This window comes from Hylobates moloch, unplaced genomic scaffold (genome assembly GCF_009828535.3).
Source record: "Hylobates moloch isolate HMO894 unplaced genomic scaffold, HMol_V3 SCAFFOLD_12, whole genome shotgun sequence".
Classification (NCBI taxonomy): Eukaryota; Metazoa; Chordata; class Mammalia; order Primates; family Hylobatidae; genus Hylobates; species Hylobates moloch.
In genome coordinates this window covers 46024693-46032418 of record NW_026652287.1, presented here as the reverse complement: position 1 = coordinate 46032418, position 7726 = coordinate 46024693, and the positions used below count along the sequence as shown (strand labels likewise).

At 50.8% G+C, this 7726-nt stretch overlaps 1 protein-coding gene and 1 long non-coding RNA gene across 3 annotated transcripts in view; one reads left to right on the top strand and one right to left on the bottom strand.

The window, feature by feature from the left end:
* Positions 1–7726, bottom strand: part of NFIX (nuclear factor I X) — a 221801-nt gene that overhangs the window by 170476 nt on the left and 43599 nt on the right. The gene's annotated exons all lie outside the window — the stretch shown is intronic.
* LOC131380702 (uncharacterized) lies at positions 1656–5265 on the top strand. The gene is made up of 3 exons (XR_009208797.1): positions 1656–1797; positions 2807–2904; positions 5152–5265. It is a non-coding gene; the product is annotated as an uncharacterized LOC131380702 (long non-coding RNA).

Genomic DNA, 7726 nt, shown 5'->3' with positions numbered 1-7726 from the left:
CACGCCATTCTCCTGCCTCAGCCTCTCGAGTAGCTGGGACTACAGGTGTCCGCCACCACACCTGGCTAATTTTTTTGCATTTTTAGTAGAGACGGAGTTTCACCGTGTTAGCCAGGATGGTCTCGATCTCTGACCTCGTGATCCGCCTGCCTCAGCCTCCCAAAGTGCTGGGATTACAGGCATGAGCCACCGCGCCCGGGCACGTCCAGCTATTTTTTTGTATTTTTAGTAGAGAGGGGTTTCACCATGTTACCCAGGATGGTCTCGATCTCCTGACCTCGTGATCTGCCCACCTCGGCCTCCCAAAGTGCTGGGATTACAGGCATGAGTCACCGCGCCCGGCCCCATTTTCATTTCTTCATTCTACGTTTTTTGGTTTTGTTATTTCATTTATTTATTTATTTATTTTGAGACGGAATCTCACTCTATCGCCCAGGCTGGAGTGCAGTGGCATGATCTCAGCTCACTGCAACCTCTGCCTCCTGAGCTCAAGCAATTCTCCTGCCCCAGCCTCCTGAGTAGCTGGGATTATAGGCTGTGCCACCATGCCTAGCTAATATTTTTGTATTTTACAAAATAGAGACGGGGTTTCACCATATTGGCCAGGCTGGTTTCGAACTCCTGACCTCATGATCTGCCCACCTTAGCCTCCCAAAGTGCTGGGATTATAGGCGTGAGCCACTGCGCCCCACGCATTCTATAGTGTTACTTTTCCTGAGTCTTTATTCCATCCGTAGTCCACCTGAGGTTGTGGGGTAGAATTGTCTTCTTTTTCTCCATAACCTGTGCTGCTCAGCAGCTCTGTGACCTTGTGTGAAGCCCATTCCCTTCTGTGCCTCAGTCTCCTCATTTGTAAAATGGAGATAATAATAATACACACCAGCCGGGCGTGGTGGCTCACACCTGTAATTCTACCACTTTGGGAGGCCGAGGTGGGCGAATCACGAGGTCAGGAGATCGAGACCATCCTGGCTAACATGGTGAAACCCTGTCTGTACTAAACATACAAAAAATTAGTCGGGTGTGGTAGCAGGCACCTGTAGTCCCAGCTTGGGAGGCTGAGACAGGAGAATGGCGTGAACCCAGGAGGCAGAGCTTGCAGTGAGGCGACAGCATGCCACTGCACTCCAGCCTGGGATATATATATATATATATATATCTATATATATATAAAAAATTAGCCGGGCACGGTGGCTTGCACCTGTAATGCCAGCTATTCTGGAAGCTGAGGCAGGAGAATCGCTTGATTCTCGGGAGGCAGAGGTTGCAGTGAGCTTGATTCAGGAGGCGGAGGTTGCAGTGAGCTCAGAACATGCCACTGCACTCCAGCCTGGGAGACAGAGCAGGACTCCATCTCCAAAAATAATAATAAAAAATAATAATAGTACACACCTCCTTAGGCGGTTATCAGCATGTTAGGATTAAATGGGCTATTCCATGTCAAATGCCCCTGATGGTGCCAGACAGATAGTAAGCGCTTACTGCATACCAGCTGCTATTACTAAAATGTGCTGAGGTCACAACCATGGATAGATGCAATATGTCATAATGGACACATCATATAAATAGAAACCTGTATTGGACCCTCGCTGTGTGTCAGGCTCTGTGCTGGTTGCTTTTCATGTCTAATCTCAATGGATCATGTTGAGCTCCTGGGGATGGGACTGATATCACCCCCACACTACAGAGGAGGAGACTGAGGCTCAGAGAGGGGAGACACGAGCTGAAGGATGCACAGTAACTCATAGATGTGGAATCTTAGCTCCAACCCCAGGACATGAGACGTCCCTCGAGGGAGTGAGTTCTACTTTCTTCAACTTTGGGGACAGGGTGGACTGAGATGTGGGGGACAGGAGGGACAGCACCAAGGGACATAGCCCCAGCCAGGTGATCCTGGAGATGGGGCTGAGTCCTGTGGCCTCAGGTTACAGCCCCAGCACTGTCACCTGCCTTTTTTGTTTGTTTGTTTTTAATTGAGACAGAAGTCTTGCTCTGTCTCCCAGGCTGGAATGCAGTGGCGCAATCTCGGCTCACTGCAACCTCTGCCTCCCGGAGGTTCAAGCAATTCTCCTGCCTCAGGCTCCTGAGTAGATGGGATTACAGGCACCCGCGACCATGCCTGACTAATTTTTGTATTTTTAGTAAAGACAGGGTTTTGCCATGTGGGTCTCGAACTCCTGACCTCAGGTGATCCACCCGCCTCAGTCTCCCAAAGTGCTGGGATTACAGGCGTGAGCCACTGCATCCGGCCTGGCACCTGCCTTTGACTGCTGGGTTTTAGGAAGTGACACCCGGCAGCTGTGCACGTCACACTGTTTTCTAGAGGGGTCTTTGCAGCAGCAAAGAGAAACAAATGGCAGCAGTGGTGATGAAAAACACCACACCAGCCCTTCTCCCTGAACTCCTGAGGTATTTCTATTTCTCTGTCTTGCTTTCTCTGTAAGGACGTCTCAGGGCATCTCAAACTGAAACCATCTGGAATTGAGGTTTTGATTGACACCCCAAATATGCCCTTTACCCTGTCTTCCCCCGCATGGTGACAGCAATTCTGACTTTCAGTTGATCAGGCCCCAAACCTTGGAATAAGACTTGACTACTACCTACCTTGCTTCCTCTCTCTCCTTCCTTTCTTTTCTCTCTCTTTCTCTCCTTCCTTCCTTCCTTCTCTTCTCCTTTTTTTCTTACTTCCTTTCCTTCTTCCTTCCCCTCCCTCCCTTCCTCTCTTCCTTCCTTCTTTCCTTCCTTTTCCCTCTCCTCTCCTCTTCTTTTCTTTTCTTTCTTGACAGAGTCTTGCTTTGTTACTCAGGCTGAAGTACACTGGCAAAATCATGACTCCCTGCAGCCTCAACATCCTGGGCTCAAGCAATCCTCCTACCTCAGCCTCTCAAGTACCTGGGACCACAGGTACGGGCCACTACACTCAGCTAATTTTTTTTTATTTTTTGCAGAGATGGGATTTTACCATGTTGCCAAGGCTGGTTTCAAACTCCTGAGCTCAAATGATCCTCCCGCCTTGGCCTCCCAAAATGCTGGGATTACAGGCGTGAGCCACTGCGCCCAGCCTACCTTTCTCTTATACTCCAGCTCTGTCAGCAGCACGTCCTATCAGCACTACTTTCTTTTCTGTTCTTTTCCTTTTTGTAAATCCCAATGGGCAAGCAATGACAGTGAAACCACAGACACATCAGATATTTTTAAAAAGCTTTTCTTATAGGCATAATATTTTCTTTTCTTCTCTTTTTTTTTTTGAGACAGGATCACGCTCTGTCATCCGGGCTGAAGTGCAGTGGTGCCATCATAGCTCACCATAGCCTTGACCTCCTAGGTTCAAGTGATCCTCCTACCACATCCAGCTAATTTTGGTATTTTTCGTAGAGATGGGGTTTGGCCATGTTGCCCAGGCTGATTTCGAACACCTGGGCTCAACCTCCCGCTTCAGCCTCCTCCCAAGTAGCTGAGATTACAGGAGGGAGCCACCTATCTCATCTCTGGCCCACGATATATATACATACATACATACATACATATATATATTTAAAGACAAAATCTGGCCGGGCGCGGTGGCTCACGCTTGTAATCCCAGCACTTTGGGAGGCCGAGGCGGGCGGATCACGAGGTCAGGAGATCGAGACCACGGTGAAACCCCGTCTCTATTAAAAATACAAAAAATTAGCCGGGCGTGGTGGCGGGCGCCTGTAGTCCCAGCTACTCGGAGAGGCTGAGGCAGGAGAATGGCGTGAACCCGGGAGGCGGAGCTTGCAGTGAGCCGAGATCGCGCCACTGCACTCCAGCCTGGGCGACAGAGCAAGACTCCGTCTCAAAAAAAAAAATAAATAAATAAAAAATAAATAAATAAAGACAAAATCTGGCTATGTCGCCCAGGTTGGAGTGGAGTGCAGTGGCACAATCTCAGCTCACCTCAACCTTGGCCTCCCGGTTTCAAATGATTCTCAGCCTCAGCCTCCCAAGTAGCTGGGATTACGGGTGCATACCACCAGGCCCGGCTGATTTTTTGTTTTGTTTTGTTTTGTTTTGCAGTTGCAAGATTTAATAGGGTGAAAACAGAGCTCCCATTCAAAGGGAGGGCACCCAAAGGGGGTAGACGTTGCTGGCTTCAATGCCTGGGTTTATATCCCAATCATTGTCCCTCCCGCTGTGCTGTCAGGCGATAGATGATTGCCTATTTCTTTACCTTCTGTTTTTGCCTAATTAGCGTTTTAGCGAGCTCTCTGATTGGTCGGGTGATTTTTGTATTTTTAGTAGGGATGATGTTTTATCGTATTGGCCAGGCTGGTCTTGAACGCCTGACTGCAAGTGATCTGCCCTCCTCAGCCCCCCAAAGTGCTGCAATTACAGGTGTGAGCCACCGTGCCCGGCCTCAAGATGTATTCTTGGGTGGGTGTGGTGGTTCGTGCCTGTGGTCCCAGCTACTTGGGAGGCTGAGGTAAGAGGATGACTTGAGTCCAGGAGGTCAAGGCTGCAGTGAGCTATGATCGCACCATTTCACTCCAGCCTGGGCAACAGAATGAAACCCTGTCTCTAATAAACAAAACAAAACAAAACAAAGCCAAAAATAAAAATAAAAAAATCAGCCAGGTGCGGTGGCACATGCCTGTAATCCCAGCACTTTGGGAGGCCAAGGCGGGTGGATTGCCTGAGGTCAGGAGATTGAGACCAGCATGGCCAACATAGTGAAACCCCACCTCTCTTAAAAAAACAAAAATTAGCCGGGTGTGGTGGGACACGCCTGTACTCCCAGATACTCGGGAGACTGAGGCAGGAGAATTGCGTGAACCCCCCAGATGGAGGTTGCAGCAAGCCGATATTGCGCCACTGCACTCCAGCCTGGGCGACAGAGCGAGACTCCATCTCAAGAAAAAAAAAAAATCCTGGACTACTTTCCCCCCACCTGCTCAGACCTCTCCAGGTCCAGCCAGCCCCATCACCTCCTGCCTGGCGGTGCAGTGAATGGCTTCGGTCCTGGTACTCCCGCTCTGCCCTTACCCCTACAGTCAGTTCTCCGCACAGAGGCCAGGGGGCGCTCGTGAGCACCCAAGTCAGGTCACCTCCTTTCTCTACGGAGGATCTCCCCCAAGAAGGCCATGTGCCCCCAAAGAACCCGCCCCTGTGAGCCAAAGTGTTTTTTTTCAGGTGTCACGCCTGGCTACATTGATGTCCAGCGTAATATTCCTGGGGAACGTTGGGGACCCATGAAGGCAAACCACCCAGGTCCCGGCTCTGTCTCCCTGGTAAAAGCAAATCAGGCCTTGTCCCTCCTAACTCTCAATTTCTCTTCCCACTCAGGAATGCAGGGCCTGGCCTGTCTCATTCCTAGACACGCCCTGCCCTGCTCTCTCCTGTTCTCTCGATTCCAGCCACACCAGGCGTGTGTGTGTGTGTGTGTGTGTGTGTGTGTGTGTGTGTATGGCCCTGTGGGGAAGTGGTTCCCAGATCTCCAGCCTAGGGGCCTCATCCCCGGGCCTCGGACCCAGGAGCCCCTCCCTGCACCCTAACAAGCTCCTGTCCCTTGGCCTGTGTGTCCAGGGCCTGCCAGGCGTCTTCCCCTCCACGCTGCGGGCTATGGGAAGTGGCTCGGTCAGTTTAATGAGTTGAATGATGCCCCACCCTAAAATATATGTCCACATTCCAGAACTGTGAATGTGACTTGACTTGGGGTAAGTGTCTTCACAGATGTAATTCAGTGGAGGATCTCGAGATGAGATCATCCTGGATTAGGGTGGCTGGCCCCGAAATCCAATGACGGGTGTCCTTATAAGAGATGGAAAAGGAGAAGACACAGAGACATACAGAGGGGAGGGCCACTGGAGGGCAGTGGCAGAGATTGGAGCGATGCAGCTACAAGCCCAAGGAAGGCTAAGGATTGCTGAAGCCACCAGAAGCCAGGAGAAAGCCGTCCCCACTTGTTAATGCCAGGTGCAAAGGCTCATGCTTGTAATCCCAGCACTTTGGGAAGCCAAAGCAGGAGAATTGCTTGAGCCCAGGAGTTCAAAGCCAGCTTGGGCAACACAGTGAGACCCTGTCTCTACAAAAAAATTAAAAAATTACCCTGGCATGATGGTGCACGCCTGTGGTCTCAGCTACTCAGGAGGCTGAGATAGGAGGATCGCTTGAGCCCAAGAGATCGAGGCTTCAGTGAGCCCTGATTGTGCCATTGCACTCCAGCCTGGGCAACAGAGTGAGATCCTGTCTCAAAACAAACAGGCTGGGTGTGGTGGCTCATGCCTGTCATCCCAGCACTTTGGGAGGCTGAGGCGGGAAGATCACCTGAGGTCAGGAGTTTGACACCAGCCTGGCTAATATGGTGAAACCCTGTCCCTACTAAAAATACAAAACATTAGCTGGGCGTGGTGATGTGTGCCTGTAATCCCAGCTACTTGGGAGGCTGAAGCAGATCACTTGAACCTGGGAGGCGGAGGCTGCAGTGAGCTGAGATCACGCCACTGCACTCCAGCCTCGGTGGCAGAGTGAGACTCTGCCTCAACACCACCACCAACAACAAATTACTTGTCATTTGAAGCCACCCAGTTTGTTGTGGCAGCCCTAGGACACTGAAACCCACAGGTGTGTTTCCTAGGAGACCGTGAGTTTCACGAGCTCCATCCTCCCTCCCCTACCCCAGATAGCCAAGTTTTCTGCTTGGTGCATCTCCTGGGCCTAGCACTGAGGTGTCCCTCAGGAACTGTGCCCATAGACTGGTCTACAGATCGTGAAATAGAAACAGGTCCCCCATGCCAGGCGCGGTGGCTCACGCCTGTAATCCCAGCACTTTGGGAGGCCGAGGTAGGTGGATCACCTGAGGTCAGGAGTTCAAGACCAGCCTGGCCAACATGGTGAAACCACGTTGCTACTAAAATTAAAAAAATTAGCTGGGCGTGGTGGTGGGTGCCAGTAGTCCCAGCTACTCAAGAGGCTGAGGCATGAGAATTGCTTGAATCTGGGAGGTAGGGGTTGCAGTGAGCTGAGATCATGCCACTGCACCCCAGCCTGAATGACAGAGCAAGACTCGGTCTCAAAAAAGAAAAGAAAAGAAAAGAAAAAGAAGAAGAGAAAAAGAAACAGGTCCCTCAGGAAAGAGGGGCTCTCCCGGACTGAATATCTGCTTCTTCCTGGTGGGAGAGCTGAAGGAATTGGGGTATGGGAGTGGGGTCCCTGGCAAGAGTGGTGGGGACTAACAGCCGACCCGAGGGCTGGGTTATCCTTCCTCTGCACATACCATGACATGAACTATCGTAGGAAAAATGTTGCAGGTCCTCTTGTCTGAATCACTTTGTCACTTAATTACTCACTTAACAAACACTCAAAGGGTCAGTTCCGGGGCAAGCATCACTCTGGCAACTGGTGATACAGATTATTAGGATGTAGTTGGTGACCTCAAGGGAACTCACAGTTGCCACGAAGCAGGGGACATTTTTGAGTATTCTCCTGCTGTTGTCTCTCCTGCCCCACTGACAAAGAGGGAAGGTGTCTCAACTAATAATCATGTAGTTTGAGAAATCAGCCTCTGCTTCCCCTCGGGCAAGTGTGATATCAACAGACTATGAAAGTACTTTCAGCCAGGAGGGGTGGCTCATGCCTGTAATCCTAGCACTTTGCGAGGCTGAGGCGGGTGGATTGCCTGAGCTCAGGAGTTCAAGACCAGCCTGGGTAACATGGTGAAACCCTGTCTCTACTAAAATACAAAAAATTAGCCGGGCATGGCAGCATG